This window comes from Epinephelus fuscoguttatus, linkage group LG12 (genome assembly GCF_011397635.1).
Source record: "Epinephelus fuscoguttatus linkage group LG12, E.fuscoguttatus.final_Chr_v1".
NCBI classification, from domain to species: domain Eukaryota; kingdom Metazoa; phylum Chordata; class Actinopteri; order Perciformes; family Serranidae; genus Epinephelus; species Epinephelus fuscoguttatus.
The window spans coordinates 32,893,446-32,906,029 of NC_064763.1; positions in this window are offsets into that span (position 1 = coordinate 32,893,446).

Below are 12,584 nucleotides of genomic sequence, written 5' to 3' on the forward strand. Positions count from 1 at the left end.
ATGCCGCAAGTTTGCTAATGAACCGGTCTCTCAAAAACTTAGTGTAACTTTTCATGACGCTTAGAGAGTGTGGCAGCCCGCCTCCTGACAGGAAGTTAATCAAATGACTCTAATTGTCATTCTGCTGACCCTCCCTTCTTCATACAGGCAATGAATCGCAGGAGATAACCTGAAAACTCCCAGGAAAGGTTTCTCACTCTGCCTGTGTGGTACGAGTCGATCTCTGTGGGGGGAAAAGTGCCATCCTTTAATTTTCAAGGGTTCAGGCTAAACCAGACCAATTTTAAAATATTACCACAAGCAGAGTTCAGCATTCCAATCTGATATGAAAATACCAAAGATTTAAGGCTGTGAGGGGGGGCAAAATCTGCAGGGAACAGCGCAAAGATTAACTCTTAGCACTCACCACATGTTTTATAATACACTTTAATGTTGAATACGGTTCTGACAGCAATGATCTATATGTTACATACATTTATATTACCCCTAATATAAAAGATAACTGTAGCCAGAAGGGGTGTGTGAAACCAAGATGCATCATTCTGCGGCGCACAGATGAATGTAAATGAAAATTGGTACTTATGCTCTAAAGTTAGTTCCTTAAATCAAAACAAAGCTGGTTTTGTGTAACAGCATATTTAAGGGACGTTCCCCAGCGTGTCTACCAAATGTTAGGTGGCTGCTTCATTTGAAATTCAAATCTGGTGTGGTACATTTACAGCAGTTAATGTAAGAACCAATTAAAATTATAGCTTTTTTTATGACATTTACCAGGCGCTGCTGTCATTACTCATTAGCTGGAGCCTATTTGTTTTCTTCAACAATAAGTGGGGCAATTACCTAAAGAACAACAGTGAATACTGAATACTGAGCTCCCTGTGCTACAGATCTGTTTAGAAATTCTGTGTTAGGTTGGCCTGGGAAGTGTGAGAAAAGGCTGTGGTCCTGCTTCAAACCCATTCAACCTTTCATGTAAAGTATACGAGTAATCTTCAAGTGGTATCACAGTTGCTTTGTGTAATTTTCCAGTCAGCTGTATCGAATATATGGTTATGTAGATCACTTAGTGTTTGAAAGTTCTGAGGTGAAATTGCATCGTTAGGACAACCCCTTCTCACTCTGAAGTTGTCGAAATCTGGCGCTTGGTCAGTGACTTCCGGCGTCAGACACGAAACAAAAAAGCTGTCCTTTTATGTTGGCATGACACACGGCCAGTTGCTATTATTGTTTAACAGTGCCCTGTGGCATCGGTGGAAATGCAGCGGGACAACAACAAAAGTTAAGGCAGTGGAAGTCCAAGTAGGGTGGGCGGGTTCAACAACCACTGACTTTCACCTGGGAGGCGTGTGTTCGTGCTCCGCAAGATCGTAAAATCAAACCCTGTACTTTTTTTTTTTAAAACCCAACTACGAGCGTTTGTTGGCTAAACATATCCATGTGCACAAGTTGTTGAAGGAAAAAAATGCCAATTTGCATACACTCTCTCAAAATAAACGCACTACATTGGTACAGTGCACATTTCTTGTGAAAATGTATTTTGAAAACAGACAATACATATAGGTAAGTAGTATTACCCCCCTTATGGTTGTATGCCTCCACTAACCAGTCAAGTTGCAGTTTACATCCATGTCTGTCCAGACTCATATGAGGCCATGACAGTAGACAATGCTTCAAATATGGATGTTGAAGATCTACAATCAGCACAGTTTCAAGATGGACACCCAGAATTAGTGTCACAAATTCAGTTTCCCAGAAAATGTCTCTCCTTCTGTTCCACAGTTTTGGTGATGAATAATGGCCAGAATGATCCTGTCATATAATCCCTGCAGTGAAGCTGACCTTTGACCTTTTGGATATACAGTGTCATCACTTTATGATGACATTGTATATCCAATTTAAAATTTCACTGATTTTATTCTATTAGACATGTGTGTGAAATTTTGTCATAATTTCCACGTGAATTCTTCAGTCAGGGTCAAATACATTGTTTTGTGAGGTTACAATGACCTTCGACCTTAGACCACCAAATTTTAATCAATTCATCTCTGAGTCCAAGTGGACGTTTGTGCCAAATTGTAAGACACTCCTTTAAGGGGCTCTTGAGAGATAGCATTCACAAAAATGGGAAGGACAACCTGAAAAAACAATGCCTCTGGCCAACACATTCACACTCCAACCCTTTCGCATATCGACATTTGGTCATGGACTTTCCACGTCGAGATATGGTGTGAAAGGTACCCTGGGATGCCATGTCAACTTCTGCCTGTTACACGCATTGTGTGTTTTCAAAATACACCTCTGTTTTCTCAGGAAATGTACAGTTTGCATACAGTAACTTTCAAAATAAACTCACTACGTTGGTACAACACTGTAAATTGATGTTTTTTTCCTTCAACAACAAACACACGGGGTTACGTTTAGCCAAGACATGCACGTGGTTGGGTTTAGGGAAAAAGAACAGGGTTTGGCTTTACAGTCTTACGGGAAGCAAGCACCGGCCTACTGGGTGAAAGTCAGTTGTTGGACCCATCCAGCACCCCTTGTACCTGCCCTACTCGGACTTCCAACACCTTAACTTTCATTGTTGTCCCACTGCGTTTTCCCCATGTCATGGAAGGAGAGCTTTTTTGTCGGTGTCTGACACCAGAAGTCACTGACCAGTATTAGACAACCTCTGAGTGAGACCAGGTTGCTCTGGTCTCAACAAGGTTAACTCTTCCTCCAGCCTCATCACCAGAAGAAAGAGTTGGCATTGTACGTTTCTGCTAACCATGGATATGTAACATTTGTGTGTTTCATACATAATATATCAACATTTCTATGACATAGTTCAGATTACATAAACTGACTTTGTCATCAGGAGCTGGAGGGGATGGCGTGACACCTTGGCGAGACAGCTGACCACTGCAGATCAGCAAACAACAAAACTGGATGCTTTTTTAGTGAGACACTGAGGCTTTTTCAGTGGTGACTGCGGCATCAAAACCAGGTATTTTAAACCAAAACATGTTTTTTTCCTTGCCATAACCATATGCTGTTTGTGCTTGAACATAACCACATGTTAACCATAGTGTTGGTGAAACATAAAGAAATGTAAGGTTTAAACATATCCGCTACATAAAACGTACAAATGTTACACATTTGTGGTTTGCAGAAACACACATATCCATTTATTCTGGTGGTAAGTCGCCTTCTCTTAGACTTGATACTTGCTGTTGGGACAGATTGCTTTTTAAAGGCACATTGCTTTTCCTGTCTTACAAGAAATGTCATTTACAGTGAATGGCAATAATAAAACACCAGTGTGGACATTTATGAGACTTCTATCAAGGTGAGATGTCACCGTTTTTCAAAGCTGTCAACAGCATTAGATTATTCTCTGTAAAATAACCAAATAAAAACTATCATTATAAACAAGAGCTGTCAGACATTACTGAGTCATATTTGTCTAATATTTTACTGACATGTTACGGAGCGTGTCTATGCATGAGTGTGTGTGTGAGCGTGTGTGTGTGAGAGAGACTAATCCACAGCATAGATGTCCCCCCCCCACACACACACACACCTCTTCCAAATCCTCTTTGTCAGTGTGACATCCATCAGGTCCCAGGTTGTTGTTGCGGGGCCTCAAACCACCACACAGTAGCTGTGCCCTAATCCCACCACTGAGATTCACCATCTGACACACACAAAACAGCCTTCATGACATTGAACATAATTCTTCTCATTGCAATAATTCAGTGTAATCAAAACCGGCTGTGTGATCTGTGTGCGTGTGTGTGTGTCATCACATTCATCTGCTGCTGTTTGCAGTGTGTGGCAGCCCGTCGTGTGATAGAAGCTTATTGCTGCTTCCAGTAGGACCTCTGAGTGATCTCATTGAGCCATTAGGCTCTTAATTACCGTATTGCTTGAATTCCCTCAGAGCTAAAAGGATATTTATTTACACTATGTAAGATAATGGGGGCAGAGGAGATAGCGTGTAAAAGTAAAGAGACAACAGGCAGTGACCAGGATAGAAAGGACGTTTCATCATGAGTTGTAGCATTGAAACACCTCAGTCATGTCAGATCCTTGGGAATTAAAAAGTCTGCTTTATAAAATAAACATTTAGAGGCAGATGTTATGTTAAAAATTTCCACAACTTCTTAAAAAATGTCTTTACTTTTGTGTGACCGTTCAACCTGAGGTACCTTTATAACATTTATGTCTTTAATCTCTGCAGTTCCCAGTTATGCACGCACACACACGCGCTGGCAAGCACTTACGGTTTTATCTCCCTTTCTTCTTCTCATCCTCTTTTGTCTCTTCCCTTTGTCTCTGAGGATAATACATTTTGAGCAGCTGATGATATCTGGACCATCTGTTGGCAGTTTTATTTGATAAAGTAGGTTTTAAAAGGTCAATCTCTAAATATAATGCACACACACAAACAAACAAACATGCACACACACACACACACACACACACACTATCTATCTATCTATCTATCTATCTATCTAGACTACAATAAACTGGACTGCTTTCTGACAGAATTATATTGCATGTTTGAATTTAAATAATGTCATCATAGTTCATAATGTGTTTTTAATTATACAGTTCAGTATAGAAAACTGTGTGAGAAGCATGATTTGGAGTTAGTTTCAGTTTTAGTTTATTTTATTTACAAAAGGACAGTACACATTAATCAACAGTGTTACTGTAAATGTGCCAGTTTTAGCCAGCCGGCTAATTTGCAACTGCAGTCCTTTGGCAAGATGTTATGGAGAACCACAAACCTGAAAGATAAATATATTAAAAGTAGACAGCATCATAGTATAAAATTACAATGACATAACACAAAACAGAATCCAGTCCATCAATGCACTATAGCCATATTGGACGCACAACACAATGACAAATAAGTGAGTAGTAAGGTCACTTCAGGGTAACTCAGGATTTTCAGTACTACAAAGCTGGTTCTCTTTCTACCAGGATAAATCACCGTGGTTACTTATACTGAACAGCTAACCTGCTCCTATGCAGGTTAACTTCAAGGTCACAGCCTGTCAACACCCTGACCTCTGACCAATCAAATCACTGAAGAAAAAAGTATCAATGAACCTAAGTCCGGAGTGACAGGTAAAAAAAGGAGCCTATATGCTGTTATAGGTCAGTGGAATCATCTCATTCAACAGAGCTTCTAACAAACACAGAGATCGTTCACACACTAAACATATGATTTCAGCACTATTTGAAATTATGCAAAGTTTATTTTAGTCCACAGTGATAGCTGACAGTGCTGCTACTTTTTCACTCTGATTCCATCACTGCAACTCAAAATAACCTACATGATGAGAACTAGGATAATATATTTTTTAGTAAATAATCCACACGCTGTTAATTGGCTCCCGTTATAATAAATGCAACACTTCAGTCAGACAGACCTCATTAGTCATTAACTACTTTCTCACCCTTTACTTCAGCAGCAGAAACAGTCTGGCATCACTTTCAAGTGTTTTATGTGACATATTCAGAGTAGTATTGTCATCATCCAACTAAACAACAAAAAAATATTCTGTACTAATGTCACACAGGCCCATAGCTCAGTGATAATTTAAGGTAATTTAAGTCTCGGATGATGGTACATTTTTGGATAGTGTTTCTAGATTTTCCTTTTCAAGATTACAGATTGTCTTTTACATTCATGCCACTAACATTATACTGTCCTGCACTCGTAGACTCCGACGCCACCATTTCATCTAATATCATATGAAGATATTATTACCAGACTATTGCAGGGCTAACACATAGAGACAGACAACCATTCACACCTATGGACAATTTAGAGTAACCAATTATGCATGTTTTTGGACTGTGGGAGGAAGCCAGAGCACCCGGAGAAGACCCACACTGACACAGGGAGAGCACAATTTGAATTTGCTCAGCGAGTCACTCTGGCAATCAGTAATGATGCTCATTACCCATGCCCTTGGAGCCGAGCTGCACCAATCACATTGGTGTATCTGATATAGGCGGGCCAGAGGCGAGCTAAACAGATGACGACAGCGCTGCGAAGACGAAGTCCGGAATCAGTCAGTAAACATTGCAAGATGGCTACGCATGAACACCAGTTGTTTGAAACGGCTTTGGCCGCTACAGTGAACGAGTTAGACTTGGCTTTTTCTCTAAAAGAGGAACAGAAGACGGCGCTCGAGTCTTTCCTTTGCAAGAAGGATGTTTTTGCTGTTTTGCCGACTGGATACAGCGAGAGTCTAATCTACCAGTTAGCTCCGCTGGTAGCTAAGCGCTTAGTATTGTTCTGATTGGTCGTAGTGTTATCCCCCGATTTGGGCCATTTTCATTACTCATAGCCAGACCCTAAATCTTTCTAGGTTTGGGTCTGGATTTCCAGGCTAGGGAGAATATGCAAACTCCGCAAACCCTCCTGGGATCGAACCAGGATCCCTCTTGCTGTGAGGCAACAGTGCTAACCACTACACCACCGTGCCACCTGGTCCTGATGATGTCACCAGCAATTAACAACCTCACCTCTTTCACATGAACAAAGGCTGGATAGGAAAACCCAGAGTTGATTGAACTGGCTGATAGCCAGCTTTGAAGTACTGGTTATCCAGATGGCCAATGTTAGGGTTAGTCAAACCAGATAACAAGAAGATATCCTGGGTAAGTTGAACTGATCTCATAGTACAGGCTTCTGGAGTTTCTTCATCTGTTTTCCCATTTTTCATCCGGTGGCAGGTTCTACGTGTGCAGCATTGTAATGAGATCATTCGCTGCGGTGAGATTTAGTTAAGTTATTCTTTGACATAAGTTCCTGTGTTTTTTTAAAGAGATGGTCAATACAAAATGTGTCTTGCAAAAGTATTTGCAGCTTCAAATCCTCCGTGTTTTATTGCACTAACCTTTCAAAAGGTATTTTAATTTGAGCTTTAGCAAAGCACTGAGGAAGACAACCTGCATAAAAGCAATAAGGCAAAATAAGATTATACTGTACTTTCCAAACTCCTGCTCAGCATCCTGATTTTTTTTTAATTAAGTTGTGTAGGGGCAGAACATTTCCTCTCTTTGAAATGTCACATTTGATTGTGTTTAAGTTTGGAAAAGTTGCCTATTTTCTAAACCCTTTCACAATAATTGTCTCTTCTGCAAGCATATCTAGGAGAGTGGACCCTACTTTGATGGCTCCACTTTGTTCAGATGTAAGACATTTATGTCACACGCCTTAACACTTTGACTATTACATACATGCAACACACTTTTCATTTACTTTCTCATGATTGCCTACAAATTGGTTCTCACTTTGACAGAATTATGTCATTTCATTGGAACATATTCCCCCAAATTGTGACAGTGTCTGAATTTTAGTTTAAGTTGATACGTTTTGTGTCTTTATTAACACTCAGTGATGTCCTAAAGCAGGGGTCTTCAACGTTTTTTTGGCCAATGACCCCTTAGCTGAAGGGAGATGGAGCAGGGACCCCCGAACTACTGAAAATTGAGTTTCATTTTAAATTGGGCTGACAGTAATGTGTAGGGTGGCCTTAAGTGCCATGTAGAAACATAACTTTTTATGGTGCATGCATTGCTCAGCTATAGATATTTCTAAATAATGTTTATACATTGTCAAATAAATTCATAATGTATAAACATTATTTAGAAATATCTATAGCTGAGCAATGCATGCACCATAAAAAGTTATGTTTCTACATGCCTATTCAAAATAATAATAGTAATAATAATAATGTACAGTGCTGTGTACTGTACATTATTATTATTACTATTATTATTTTGAATAGGCCGATTTATCTTCGTTAACATTTTGGATTCATGTTAATGTGTTTTTTAAACTGTTTTTAATTTTAAAAATAAACAGTTTGGCGCCCCCCTGCAGTAACTCTAAGGACCACCTAAGGGTCATGGACCCCCTGTTGAAGACCCAGGCCCTAAAGCATACTGTATGCTGGTAGATGTTACTAAAGAACCGGACTATAAAGCAAGGAAAAAGCTTTTTTGTGTGTTGATCTTGCTGTGGCAGTCTGGCAAGACACCTCAAACTGTTTTGAGATTGTTTGAAAATTTCATTGTCCCCTTTATGAATTTTAATTGCTTAGGGGGATTCATTAATTTCCTTTTTGGCACATTTTATCTGTTTTTCTCAGTCTTTGTCTAACATACACACACACACACACACACACACACTCACACCACAGATTGCTCCCCACCAGACACTTTACTTCAGTGTTCCATCCTTTTTATCAAAAAGGCTTTGCAGCTCAGCTTTAGTCAGGCGAGTGCAGCTTACATTGTGCTGTGGAATGAGCACAAAAAGTTTAACCTCACTTACAGTAATTCCAAGCCAGGGATGTTCTGCTTTCGGTGGTGTGTGCGGGCGTCATTCGTTATAGCAGCAGTAATGAGGGCGACAAGTATGCAGTAGCGTGAAACACGGCATTACACAGAAAATGATGATGAATGAAACATCTTAACACTCGGGTCTGTTTAAACCGTTCATACTTGACAAGCTCAATATGTTTCTTTCTAATAAGGATCTCGCAGTGTGGCCTCTGGCTCTAAAACTAAAATGTATGAAATCTGTGCCTCTCAGGGGCGAAGCAGCCACAGGGTATGACCACCAGTGAGCTGTCAGAGGAGAAAAGGCAACACTGGGAAGTCATTACAAAGAAAAATGCTGACCTGGAAATGGCACAGGGTGAATGTAACTTTTCCAAAGATGATTATCTCAGATGATGGTTTATTACAATAAGAAAATGGAAGTTACTTGTGCCATTAAGAGCTGGAGGTCTATCAGAGGGAGAGTGATTGCTCCATTTGAGAGTTTGGGCTTGTAGCTGAATGAAACTTTACTTGGAGACCTTTACTGGAGAAATCTCCTCCAAGACCAGCTTGTCTACAGAAATGGCAGCCTTTAACATTGGAAATTATTAATTAAGCTAAATGTTTCAGGGGAAATTTGGATTATGTACCTGATATCAAATCAGATGCTCTCTCCTGCTAATTGTATCCATAATTAAAGTTAATGGAGGAAATAAATCATTATAATAAATGAGGAAAGTTGTTTGGGGTCTTTTTTTGTTCAGACCTATAATTAACACAGATTATTAACTGTGGAGAATCTGAAAACAAATAAAATATAAAACTTGGGAGCGATACACTGGAGTTTAATCTCTTATCTGGTACAAAACTCCAGTCTTGTTGTGATCTATCAGACCAGTCCAAATAGCTGCAGCATGCATCCAGTCAATAACGGATATCTAGTAAGTGTCAAGCACAAAGTAAAAGTTCATGGTCTTTAATCAAGCTCGGTGAGTACACAGGAGATCAGGAACACAAGCAAAAGTATCCAAATTGACAGGCAAAAAGGGGCAGTCAAACGGCAAAAACACACTCACAAGAAACACCAGGGAAAACAATGGAACGCTCACTCAAAGGTAAAGATGATCTGACAACAAATGAGGGGAAGACAGGGACTTAAATTTTCTAAGACAAAGGAGACAATGAGCGACAGGTGAGACATATTAGGGTGGGGCCAATGGGGCAAGTAATCCCAAAGGAGGGTAACTTGACAGGATGTGGGGTCTGAAACGAGATAGCGGTTACCAACATAAAACAGGAAACACAGGGATGACAAATAACTTTAACTTAGCTATGAGACAGTCTTCAAGACAGTGGACCAGAGCGACTTCTGGCGAGGAAATATCAAATAAGAGACTTACCATTATGACACATTAACACTTCCTGTGTAGACAGGAAGTTAAAGCTCAGAACAATGGAGTAGAACCATTTCTTTGTTATTTAATTACAGAACCTCATAGTAAATTTAATTTTCAGTGCAGGTTAACATCAGCATAATACCTTTTGTCCAGAGCATGTGAGCGGAGCAGAGCGGGGAGCGGGAGGATTTTGTGTTGAGCAAGGAGCGGCTATTTTTTTTAAAAGGTGGAGCGGAGCCTTATCTCTCGCTCCAATTTCGCTCCGGTCACTCATGCCCCACCCAGAATGCATCTTTGCACCTGCGCACACCCACACTATTTTCTTAACTGTGGAGTTTACTGTGTACTTCAGAAAAGAAACTGAGAAGAGAAGCAGCGGTACCTGACACCAGCATTGTCTTACCTGAGGACAGCTTACTCGTCAATTTATTTTTCTTGCAGAGAAGCTTGGAGGTGGTAAACTGTTTCTCCAGCATTTCATAGAGCAGTGCGCCCAGCTGCCAGACTGTGGTGGGACCGGTGACATATGCCCCCTGTCTGTAAAAGGAGGCACTCGAGAGCTAGTTTCAAGAGAGGCATTTTTCTGTTTTAATGTCCTGATTGAAGACTCCCACCAGGTGCATCTTGATGGAGGCTTCCACCAGCTTCTTCTCCACGATGTTCTGAGACAGAGACAAAGACAAACAGATGAGTCATAGATGAGTGAAGAAGGGAGTGTAGGGCAAACACAACCATGATAGACACAAGCGTCAATGGTTGTGTTTGAATCACTTAACACATGTTAATACCAGGCGTAAACAGGCTCACTTAACTCCTCTGTGTTGAAAGCAAAGCAGTTGTTGTTGGCAAAGTCTTCCTCTACTGTTTCTTTACATTTTATAACACACAAAATTCAAAACTTTTGGCTTTAATTACAGTTTTCTTTAATGAGAGGAATATTGTGACATTTTGGGAAATGCAACTAATTGCTCTCTTGCTGAGAGTTAGAGGCGTGAAGTTACCACCCTTGTGTGTGCATGGTACATATGAGGCTACCACCACTAGCTTAGTTTAACACTGGACTCAGGGGGGAATGAGCCATCCTGCCACTGTCCACAGCACCTCTAAAGCTCACAGATTAACATGTTACATCTTGTTTGTTTGATCAATACAAAAACCAAAGTGTAAAAACTGCATGTTGTAGTTTTACACAGGGTAATGTGCTAGATTATTTCAGGAGTGGTATACGTGCACATATCTAATTTTCTTTCCCACCATCACCTTACCTCTGCTGATATTGAATGCGTTGTATGTGCTCCTGTAGTTTTTTTGGGAGGTTGAAGGGCTGCTGGAGCTCAGGGAGACTTCACCGGGTATCTCCCTGGCCTCCGTACTCCCGGTCTCTTGGACGGGACATCCTCCACTGACACCCTGGTGGGTTCATTAGTGTTGGTGTTACTGTTTTTACTCCTCTGCCTTTTGCTAGGTGTCTCTCTTTTGGTGCTGACCTTCGTCTTAGTGCCTTTGGTGGTCACAGTCTGCACTGCCACTCCTGGGGACTCTCTGGAGCCCCACTGCCTTTTTCTGGCTGACCTCTTGTTTTTACTTTTCACCCTGGCCTCTTCCCCCAGGCACTTGTTGGGGTCAGTGGTGCCACGGTTCTCTACAAATAAGATAAATCCATTTTACATCAACTCAGTGATATAGGATGATTTGTCAAAAGTCTGTATTAAGTTAAGCAACATTGTTTTGTAACGTTCAATCCCACCAGTTTTAACTTCATTTTTTTTCTATAACATTTGTACATAGAAAATACTGTATGATAAGGTCAAGTAAAGACTGTTAAGGTTCATTTATGCTCAATGTTAAATACGGATCCGGATCCAGACAGAGCCTTCTGTCCGTGCTCCGTGTTCATTTCGTCCATATTTCTGCACGTTTCCATAAAGCTGACAGATATGGGCCAAACGGAGCAGTACCACCGAAAACTGTGTGGGCAGTGTTGCTGTCACTACCTGATACGTAGCTTTAGTGAGACACGAAGAAGAAATAAGCTAGAAACATCTCTATGATGTTACTTCTCCTGGACACCAGGATAAGCACATGCTACAGAACAGCTGGGAGGAGATCGGAAGGGAATTAAATGTGAGTTGGTCGGTAGCGAAGGAGAAATGGAGGTCTGTGCAAGTTATCGAAAGCCCCGGCAGACATCTGGAAATGACACTCGTCGTCAATTTCTCTCATCGGCAGTACTAGAGAAAAGAATTCTTCGTCCTCCAGTCGCAATGTATTTAACTGCCTCACCGACCACCGCCTCCTACAACGCTGCCTCTGTTTTTGTCTTTTATGCAAGAGGTACATTATCAATATCTCCTCCACAGTCGCCATGTTTGTTTTTGAGTTTGTTGTTGTCATAAACTTTTGACTCTGGGTTGCCTCCTGGTGGATATATTGGTTAACATCCATGCCAACGTAAAGGACGCATGGAAGTATGTGGCCAGTGACGGTAACATTGTTTGAAACGGATGTATCCATTTTTCATACGTAAAGGGAGCATAAATGGGCCTTTAGAAGGTCACAGTTTACAAAAATGAATGTCAGGTCTGTGACAAGACAAGTTTGATCTCCTGCAAGTCAAATGCTCTACATACCTATCCACCACCTCAATACATCCTTACCAGTGTTCGGGAGTAACTAAGTGCATTTAAGTAGCCTACCCTTTGTAAATCAATTAATTGTACCTTGTTACCCGGAATTTGTGAAGAACATGACAAACATGTTGGTTTTCTGACTGAGACCTCATTAAACAACAACACAGCTGTATCAAAACATTCAGAAGAAAATATTGTACTTAAAATGAAATTATTTGCT